This window comes from Empidonax traillii, unplaced genomic scaffold (assembly GCF_003031625.1).
Source record: "Empidonax traillii isolate 1590-97213 ecotype Southwest subspecies unplaced genomic scaffold, ASM303162v1 scaffold366:size559255, whole genome shotgun sequence".
Taxonomy (NCBI): Eukaryota; Metazoa; Chordata; class Aves; order Passeriformes; family Tyrannidae; genus Empidonax; species Empidonax traillii.
Window position 1 is genome coordinate 289659 of NW_020955559.1, and position 10858 is coordinate 300516.

The 10858-nt window shown below is 38.9% G+C and overlaps 1 protein-coding gene across 7 annotated transcripts in view; it reads left to right on the forward strand.

Annotated features, from left to right (window-relative positions):
- TRPS1 (transcriptional repressor GATA binding 1) overlaps positions 1–10858 on the forward strand; it is a 217464-nt gene that overhangs the window by 26689 nt on the left and 179917 nt on the right. Inside the window, exon 1 of one of the 7 annotated variants that reach the window (XM_027892747.1) lies at positions 2451–2470. The exons of 5 other annotated variants lie outside the window; for them this stretch is intronic. The gene's annotated coding sequence lies outside the window, so the exon portion shown is untranslated. Of the gene's footprint in view, positions 1–2450; positions 2471–4415; positions 4435–10858 lie in introns of those variants that run through there. One more of the 7 variants, XM_027892750.1, reaches the window with a different exon arrangement.

A 10858-nucleotide genomic window follows, 5' to 3' on the forward strand; every position in this document is an offset into this window, starting at 1 on the left:
TGTGCACATCCTGAAAAAATGGATTTGTGTATGTTGTCCTGAAGTTCTGTGGGAATTATGAGCAGTGGGTAGCTCTTTGAACATCAACCACAGTATGTAATCCCTTTTATGAAGTGACCTACCTTTATCCTAAAATTAGGTAGGGTTTTTTTGCCTTGACAGCGTCTGGTGGAAGGATGTTTCATAGCCTCGCTGCTTTGTCAGTTAAAACCCTTCCTTCTCATTTTCAGCCCAAAGTTAATCATGGCTAGTCTATTTGTTCTTATGCCAACTGGATCCTAAGCTTTTCCTCCCTGATGTTTACCCGCTGCTAGCAATTGTGTTGTTAGTCCAAATGAGCTGCACTTCACATGTTCCTATAGAGAAGAGTCTATCTTCTGTGTCTTCATTAATTTTCTTTAAAATTATTCTTTCTTGAACATTTTTAAATAGTTTTATTAATGTGATGGCATCTGTGACATCATTGCTTACCTGTTTCTGCTCAAATTCTTGCCTTTAAAAGGAAAAGGCCTTTTAAAGTTGTGATTTGGACGGATTTATATTTGTAGTCAACTATTGTGTTTTCTTTTCTTTTTGTACCTTCTTAAATCATTTACAATTAATAATTATTTCACAGAGCATGCAGTCTTCCCTGCTAATTTTCATTCCTACTTATAATAGAATTTTCAGTAGTTTTCTGTACGATATCTCTGTACTTCTCTAGATTGAAGATACTTCAAAACTTTTGTTATCATCCAGTTTCTTTAATATTTTCTGTTTAAACCCACTCGAGTATTTGTCTTCTCATCTGCGAGGCAGAGGCTTGAAATGAGACTTTTAGATCCTGATGGACTAGTTTGAATGGAAAGAAGTGACTTGAGAATAAAGTAGTAGTTTCAGTCTCTGCCTTGTCATTTGGACTCAAAACCAGGCTCACTTCTTGATGAGTGTTACAAAACTAGTGTAAACATAGCCATGATATGGCTCTTTTGGAGTGGGAGTGGTTAGTATATGATGCTGCTTTTCTGAGAACACAAAGGAAATTAAGAGACATCTCTCAGTCCTTGGTTACTTGCCTAACCATAGGAGCTGCCCCTCCTCTTTTAATAAATTTTATTTAAGGGGAAAAAAAGAAAGAAATAGTAATGAAAAAATGGCTTTATAAACCAGAGCAGAAAGTGTCTCATTAATATTGCTGAAATGTGGAGTGCTTGTAAGAAGCATAAGCCAGCACTGAGCAATTGCTGATTCTCTCCTGCAGACCAGGCACCACAATCCTGATCTGCTGGATGGCACATGCTGCACTTCGTCTGTTCGCTTGAGTTTCTGCTGCTGGAGTTCAAAATGCGTAGGAGAATGGTGCCAAACCAGATTTTCTGATGTGTAGTCAGGATGTTGCCAGGGTGTGCATTTGGAGGTGGGAGCTGCAGAAGAGTATCCCACATTTTAGATGTACCCATGATCTGACGTTGGATTTTTCTCATGTAACAAAGCAAGTAAATGCCAGACTGCTTCAGAAATCCTGTGTTGCAACAGTATCTTACACTGATAGACTGTTGTTGATTAATCTTTTGAGTATTCTTTGGGAATTAATTTTCTGTCAGTCCATTTTAATAATTTTCTGACTTTAACCCTGTATTACAGGAAGCAGTTCAGCTGACAGTGAAAAGTGCCTAGTGCTTTCTTGTGGCTTCACTGTTTCCAGCTTGCACAGCATTGCTGTGGTGGTGTGAGCTTGCATGATGGTTTTCCTTTTGCTCATCTTGATGCTTAAACGATTGACATTTCCTTACTTCTTGAATGCCAGTTCCAGTGTTCACATGCCAGTTCCAGTACAGCCTAAGACATATTTCATTTTTGCTGGGTTCAAGGATCAAAATGTCTTGTGATGTTGTGAATTCAGGGCAAAATGTAGGGATTTGGAAAAAATGATTAGCAGCTGGTTACCTGTATAAAGGACACAGATTAACTTGAAGGACCTGTGTGTACAATTAAATATGTGTACTTGCCTGCTATGTAAACAGAAGTCCCTGACTTTACACCCTCTTGCTGCAGTTAAAATGAAAGTTAGTATCTTTTCTGTTTTGATAGAGCTTTTGTAGTGAATACAAGTGAAATCAACAGTTGCAGCAATGTTCCTATTGTTTCTATTCTCCCATATACCTGTCTTTGAAGAAAAGAAAAAAAGAAAAAAAGGATGTTTCTTTAAATCCAAACAAGTCCTAACTCTCTACCTGTGATGAGTGAACCATGGGGTCTTTATTCCACTACCTCCTGCAGACTTGCCATTTCTCAGTTTTATATGAAGTTTCAGTTGCAGATTTTAATATTTTCAGAAAGTCCAGTCTCTTTTTCATCCTCTTTTTTTTTCCACCCAAACCTTGTCTCATTCTTCTGCTTTTCCAGTGATTTACAGTCATGATTCAAATTGAAACATAATGAGACATTAGGCATCGATATGTCAAGCTGTTAGAAAGACGCAAGGGAGGTGGTAATTTTCAGTAATTTTAGAGTCTCATCAAGTGTGTGTATGTTGCCCAGATTACAGTGTACTGCTGACTTACACAAGAGCCCTTTAGCTCGGAGGCTGGTAGAGTTCTAGGTAGGTAAAGTTCAGTTTGGGCTAAAGAGGCCACATTTTTTTTCTTTTGGGATTTGCAGTTTCCGAACTTGCACTGCTTCCCACACACATCCACGCTTGGGAAACGAGAAGCAGCAGGTCAGTGCCTACATGGTGTTTCAGGCACTGAAGCACAGACATACGGACCTGCAGCACCGCCGGTGCCATCGGTGATGTGGGAGCATGTTGCTACCACCTCCGTGCCCAACCTTTAATTATCCTTGATGCTGTGAGTGTAATACAGACTTATTTGCAGTTGATGTGAGACGTGAGACAAGCGTGCCATCTTGTGAGCAGGCAAAATGGGAACAATGTGTAGGTTCTGTTGTGTGTGAATGAAGAGCGAGGGTTATGTGCATAGTTGTTGGGTATTTTTGTTTTGGACCCAAAGGAAATCGAGAGCTAAAACAACTTGGGGTGTAATGGGATGGGAAATCACATTGCTGCTTTAGATCTGGGAGTCATAAAGAGTAATTATTTTTCCATTAATAGGCCAAGGCCTATCAAGATGCTACAGGATTCAATTATATGAAAGGTTATCTTTTAAAAAAGGGAAACTCAATCATCTGTTTGGTTTGAACAGTAGATTTTCATGGTGAAGAAGATTCAAGTACCATCTATATCACAAATATATTTGTTTACTGCAGTCTCTGTTCTTTATGTCATGTATGCATATATATGCTCATCTTATCTACATACAAATGGTTATACGAATGTCTTATGACATTAAGATTTTTATCTGTGATCTTGGGCTGTTCTCATTACTCAGAAGAAGAGAAGCCACGGCCAAATTATGAAGATAATTTCTAATTCCTCTCATGAATTCTTTTTCTTTCAATACATACTGCTTAACAAAAGAATTGTTTAAGAGATGCTTAAATTTAATTGTCTCTGATTTCGTCTCTGTCTTCTTCAAAGGAAGACATCTTTGCAGTATAAATCCTGTTGTACAAGATTTCAGTGGGTAAAAAATTTATAGCTAATACTAATCCCTAAAAAATTGCTATATTGGTTGTGAAACATTCTCTACAGAATTACCACAGTTTTTGTGTCCTGTATCAGTTAACAAGTATTTTTAGAAGCTGGATTCTCTCCCGACTGCTAATGGTACAAAGATCACTTTTGCAGCCTTATGTCTTGTGGTTTATCAGATCAAACTGTTACAAGAGTAATTATTTACTCTTGACTAGTCCCATTTTGGGAAGAATTTGCACACTGATGTGTGGATGAAACATTTATCTCTTGAGTTGTTTGAAATAACAGTTGTGGATGTTCTGTAGCTATTCCTAGACTGGAAAATTAGAAGCAGCCCTAGCTTGGATTGATTGGCATGGGAAGAGCAAACAGCAACAGATTATTGATTGGGCAGCAACTAGTTGAGCAGGATGGCATGATCTATACTCAACCAACTGGCTCACATTTGACAGTCCTTTTATTCAGTTGTGGTTATCTTACCCCATCCATGTCGGATTCTCAGCTTCTCTTCTTAATTGGCTGTGTTAATTTGTAGCCCGCACCTTCAGATCTCAGGTACATCCCAAATTCCTCTGCACAAGTTTCAACATTACTTCAAAGAAGGTGCTTTTGTAGCCTCTGCAAATAATTTTGGGACTTTTTATAGACTCCAAGATGCCAGTGAAGCCAGAAGTTGCTTTAACAGTTGCTTTCTTTGTAAATGAAAACACGGCAATAGCTTTCCATTTTTGTGGGATACATCCCAGTGCAACAAATCAGCCCTACATCATTGCTGGATATTTCTTAAAACTGGTGAAGAACCAGATTGGGAATTGAGGTGGCAAGAAGGCAGCTCTGAGGAGGAAGACAGGAGCAATGTGGTAAGGCTTGCTTGCATACAGGGGATTTTTGAGAATGGAAGTATTAGTGTAATCTGTGGTTGGGCCTCTTTTAAGGTTTTTTAGAGAAGTAATTCTATATTTTTTTATGGAACATTTTAGATGTATTATTGATGGAAAAGAAATACAATGTCCAACTTATTTCAAAATATATCTTTATTGCGAAAAAAACACAACTGTCTGCTTCTGTTTGGCTCTGTAGATTGAAGATTTCAACTTGACTTCTATCAGTAGTTTTTAGTTCCTGTGTATACATTGCTGTGTGCAGATTCTGCCACCCGTGTTTCTGGAAGTTACATATTTACCTCTCAGGCAAAAAAAAAAAAAAAAAAATCAATGTTTAGATCTTTTTTTTTTTAGTGTGTTTTATGATCCTGGCAGATTGCCGATGCTTAAATTAAATTTCCAATGTCTGTATGGTCGAGGCTAATGTGAAGGCTTTTGGCACCACCCCTTTGTGCAATAAAGAATCAAAGCCAGTAGCGTAAGAAATCTTCTATCAAAAGCTGAAAGCTAGATTCATAAAATCACTTATGCAGGCATTACGAGATTTTCCCATGGAAAGTTTATGTGGGAGTTCAGTAAAAACTGATTCAAGAAGAGAATTATTTGCACTATATATATTCATCCAGCAGTCAGCAGGCTGACGCTGGCACCCCTTGCCAGTTTTAAAGGATTGCCAGCACTCACTACATGAAGCTGCTGCAAAGCCACATCAGCAGTGTCTCAAGGAGTCTCCGTATTCTGCGCCTCGCTTCCCTCTTTTCCGACCAGAATTGAAATGGGTAAAACAGAGATATTCCTCAGTCAATGTGTGCATTCAGTTCTTATGGTTATCTGAAAAATGCTTCTGTTTTAAAGCCATTTCATAACAAATTATTATGGTGGAAGCACTGTAAGAGTAGCTTTCTCATCGGCATTTCACTTCATTTCTCAGCTTCAAAAGAAACATAAATAAGAGATAAAAAGGGCAAATAATAGAGAAACCACTCACAGTGAATCTATTTGCATTCACTTTTGTCTTTTCTTTTTTTTTATTATTTTACTTTGTTTTGTCTTAAGAAAGTGGCTCAGTGTTTCTGAGTCTTCATGAGGACCATGCAATATGTGCTGCAACAGAGTCTTGCCTAGTTAATAGGGATGATTCCAAAGGCAAGGTAATTTACCACTGCTTTGGCTGGAGCTAATATTGGGCTCCAACATCAGTTCTGTAATTTCTGACAAATAGCCAAGATTTCTTGAATAGGCACAGCTTTCTGTTTTGTGTAGGGAACACACAATCCACTCTTTTGTTGTGGTTGCCACTGCTGTTGTTTCTGCTCCGTTCACAATGCAGAGTGGGGTTATTTGTGCCGAGCGGAAAATCAGTGCCAAAATTCTGACTTGCCTGTGTTTAATGTGATGTTAATTTTTGTGATAGCCATAAAAAGTAAAAGAGATTTTGTAATATGGATCTCCTTGTATCCTGATCTCCAAGACAAGAGGGCATATTGGTGATGAAAGTTTTATCTATCACAAACATGTCAAGATGAGAGCTTACTGGATGATTCAACCCAAATGTATAGAAACTGTTTATATAGAGATTGCCAAACATTTTCCATTGCTTTTCTTTTTATCTAAATTCTTGAATAAATTACTAAATAAAATAGTCTGTGTTTGGAATGTATGGCTGTGGGATATACGGAAACTCACAGCATGTGGGGGAAAGAGTTAGAATAGGGAAATATGATAGTTTTGTAAACTTTACGTGAATATAGGTACATCATATATAGACTCAAGATTCAATTTACTGATCAAAGCATCCAAATAACTTTGGATTTAATAATGTCGGCAATGAATGCTAATATATGGAAATTGAAAAGCATGGAGCAACAATAGCTAGCCACGCTTACCAGTATTACCCTCCAGCATGTAGATTTACATTTTTTTGTTTTGTTTTGAAATCACAGTTTGGAAAATGTGTGTTCTTTTTCCCTTCTCCCATACTTCTGAATGTGGGTTCTCCTAAGCAAGCTTAGACAAGATTCAAACTAAACAATAGGGTAACATCAGTACCTTTGAAGGCTCAGCTTGGATAGGTACCCAAAGCCAGAGTCTACTTTGATGTACGTGGGCTCAACTCCGGTTGCCCTTGGTTGCCCTCTCTTACCTCTGTAACTTGTGTCTGGAAACCCTTGCCAATCTTTTTCTAAAAAGAAAAAAAAAAAGGGACATTTTTGCAAACTCATGTTCATCTTGGTTCTGGTCTGTCTGGAAAAGTGTTACAATAATGCCCTCTCCGGTGATGATTTAATATTGCTGTTTCAGGTCTAGGTTGTAGACTTCTGACTCCTTCTCACTTTCTGAAATTTCAACATCATTTTAAATGGAAGGGTTTTGCCTCTAGTTGGAAACAAAATTATTTGAACTTTTCTGGAATGGTAGCCAAAACCATTGTTTATCTCCCTTGCATCTTTTCCTCTTCTCCCAAGTAATTTATGGTTCCATTTGACTGAGGTTTTGGGCAAGAGAATTGTGATGCCTTTCTCTCCTATCACAGACCTTACCTGGCAGAAAGAAACAGCACATCTCAGTCTTGCTTTTTTCAGTCACTGGGGCTTTTGCCATTAGCTTCAAGGGAAATATGATCAGTCCATTGTATTCTTAATGCAAAAGAGCAAGTGAGTCACTTCTTGTATCCATACTGATTGCTCTTGCCTAGGAGCCAGCAGGTCACCTTCTTTCCTCACTCTTCATCTCAAGGTAGCACTGTGCTTGCCTCTGCCAGTACACTCAACTCAGATTCAGTTCTGAGTCATTTGCAAACCCTAAACTCCCATTGTCTTCAAAGGACATTTGGATTACAAAGAACACTGAGTTTACTCAGGCTGAGTAGAAATTGAAACATACGAGGTTGCCACACCTACCAGAAGAGTTTGGCAAGGCAGTGGTTGTTTGCCCTAAAGACAACATGAATAGTGGGGATGGGATAGATGTGCCCACAGCCTAGGGGTCTTTTTTGTTTCAGATTTAGATTGTAACGTGAGAGCTAAAAGATATTGCTCATACTAGGGTCATTGTAATGTTCAGATAAATATTGGGCACTTTTATTGGAAGTGGAGACATACAAGACTTCTTTAACAACAAATAATAGAATGTGAGAGATAATAAAAGGCTACAAACTCTCTTACTCTTCAGAAAGCAAGACACTGTCTTAAGAATTGAGGATTAGGAGCGATTCATTTTTTACAGTGATTCTGTAGGTGATTCTGTATCAGTCCAAAGGCCATTGAACCTGGTTTGAAGGATCTGGTATTGGCCACACTCCAGGATAGAACACCAAACTAAATGGACCTCTGGTCTGATCTAATAGGGAATGTTCTACATTCCATAAAGGGTAATGGCAGCAAATTAATAGAATAACCAGAAGATTCAGTGAGGATAGCAGGGCTCTCATAGGAGGTGTCAGTCCTAGCAGAAGTCAGTTATTTTATTGCAGTAGGCAAATGAAGCTGAATTCTTTCAGTAGTGCAGTAACAGCAGATTGGGGAGCATGCAAAGCAGCATCAATACATAAAAATTAAACTACTTTTAATATACAAAGCTGAGTTTAGATAAATGCAGAACAGAGAAGCAAAGGCACAATGTTCTCTGAAAGTGCGGCCTTTTAATGCTGTTTTGGAGACTAATTTACATACAAATAAAATGTCAGCTTATCCCATAATTGTCATGATAAATTGGAGCATTTAGACTTTTGCACAAGGTGGTCCTTCTGCACCTTATTAAATTACTGGATCTTGGCCTTTTGCCAAGTGCTAGGGTGATGCTCTCTCTAAATACATACAGGAGAGGGATATGGACCTGGACACCTAGAGAAACCAGGTTCAGTCACTACCCAAGAGCTCTGCCTGCACGTCGCCTTGGACACTGTGAATTTTGCATCTTTCATTATTGTAGATAATTTTATTTATCCATAAAATGGCAGTGTTAATAATTTTCTTGTTTCACAAACTTTGTTGACGTTTAATAGGTTGTCATGTTTACACAGTGCTTTTAGGTACTTGATTAGAAGCCAGGGCAAAGAGAATCTTGCCTTGTTGGGCTGTCCCATCCTGGATGGATGGCAGTGGCGGGCAGGTAGGAGCAAGCTTTCTGCAGCAGGCCAGTAAGAAATGCAGAACAGCAAACTAACATGCTCAGGAATCTTTAAATAAAGGCAGTTTTAGAATTCTTCATTTGTGCTCCAAGGCAGCATAAAATTCCACCCTATGTCACCTCTTTAGACACATTAACTTTTAACTTCAGTTTCTCCTGAAAGTGTCTGCGTGATTACCCCAGGAGTGAGCTTAAAATGAAATAAGTACCTGGAAGTGGGCTAAAACAATCTATTTTGAAATGCCACTCCTAAACTCTCTGAAATGGCCAAGTGTCTGCTTTATACCCATAGAAAAGGTTAGATTTATTCCAGTGGCTAGATGACTACCGATGTGTGCAATGCTCTGAAGCATAAGGTAATAGAAAAGATAATTTTGAATTAATTCAATGTGAATTAAGAAGAGATTTATCTGATGAGAGTTGTTTGAAGGTGATGGCACTTTGTAGCTGAACAGGATTTAAGATGTCCAAAAGTGCACCTTTAGAGATTTGAGAACGATCGATGTTGGGAAAGTAAATGTAAATGGGAAGGAGCAAGCTTGAACAGACTGCAGCTCTTTTTACTTGTCTTTTTGCTGTACACTTTGTGAGGAAAAAGACTGCAAACAGGTCTTGGCAAATTGGTGATCAGGGACTAAACTGAAGAGTTTAAAAATTCAGAAGAATAAGAAAGGAGGTGAAAAACATTTTGCTATAATGCTGCTCTACTAGTATGACATATAAGGCATGGTTTTCTTCATACATTTTCTAGATCGATGAAGCTATCACAGTTTCAGTGGAGCATGCAGACTGGAGAATATCAGCAGATGCATTTTGTCCAAAATACAATGTCTGATCTTGCCAAATTTTACTGATACCAGGAGGCATGTTCTACCCTAGCAATTTCAGGCAGGAAAGAGTTGACATGCAGTTTTAGGGCTTTGTAGAAAAACATGTGTAGATTAAAAACTCCTTTGGAATTTGTCAGTTGCTTAGAGCTGTGACATCCCCTGTCTTGTATGGTGTATTTGAAGACACTGGTGCCAATGCGGGGAGGACGTGGTTTTGTTGAAGAGGCAGTTGCTTGTCATTAAGCTTATTCTGCCCTCCCACATTTTAGGGCCTGACTCTTCAGTTCCTTACATGAAAGGGGTTGTTCTTCCCTTCCCTTCTCAGCAGAGAAAGGTGTGGGCCATGTGTTGGTTGTTTGCTGGCAAGGCTGCTCAAAGAACCACAAGCAAAACTGGGAGAGAAGCACTGTGTGTGACTGCCTCTTGTGCTGTGTCCCAGCCAGAGATGGTGGGGATGGAAAGCTCTCTCTTCTGTCATTTCACTGTGCAAGTGTCCGTATGGGAAGGTAGAAAGGTAGAAGCTTTAGCCTGTCCTGTACCACTGTCTGAGCCTGGGGTAGTTTGCATCTAATATAATCTAATTTTCAGTGAGGGCAGCAATTTCACCTAGAGTTTCCAGTGTATTTACTTTTTTTTTTTTTTTTTTTGAAAATGCCTAAATTAGAAAACATGCAGGTCTTTGAACTGCGGGCTGTACTAATGAGCTTGTTAACTTTCTGGTTGTGCTCGGCACAGGTCTGGGCCAGCCCGGCGGGACAGGCTGCGGTGGAGGGCTGGGTGCCGGGTGGCTCCCCAGGGACGGAGCCTGCCGCCGAGACGCTTTCCCAGAAATTCAGTCTCTCTAGACAGGAGCTTTCTGGCTTTGGAGATCGTGTGCCTTAAAGCTGCTTGATTGTTATATGGAGAGTGAGGAGAAGGCTCCAGATTGGTTAGGACTTTATGTACTTGATAGAAGCTGACACTTTGAACACTTAAAGGGTTTTTTATATAAAGCACAGCAGACAGTCTTTGTAGCCTATTTATGTGTAATAAACTGGGGTTTGTTTTGTGCTTTTTTTTTTTTTTTTTTTTTTTTTTTTTTTTTTTTTTTTTTTTTTTTTTTTTTTTTTTTTTTTTTTTTTTTTTTGTGTATGTATGTGTGTGAAAGGAGAAGAAGCAAAAAAAGGAGAGAAATTAAAACCACAGCAGTATTTTCCCATGAAGCTATAGCGAGTATCCTACGATCTCACATGATCGGCTGTCCTGCTGGGGTGGAGTGTGGGAAGGTGTCAAAATATGTCTCTCAATTTTATTTTTTTTTTTTAAAAGGGAAAGCCAGATGAATGCCAAAAGCCCTGCTCTCTTCTCTAGCCCTGCAGTAACAAACTACATGAGTGTATGTTATTAAGATGATAAGATTAAATTTCTAGCTCCTAACGTGCTATCACAACAGCAAAGGGGGA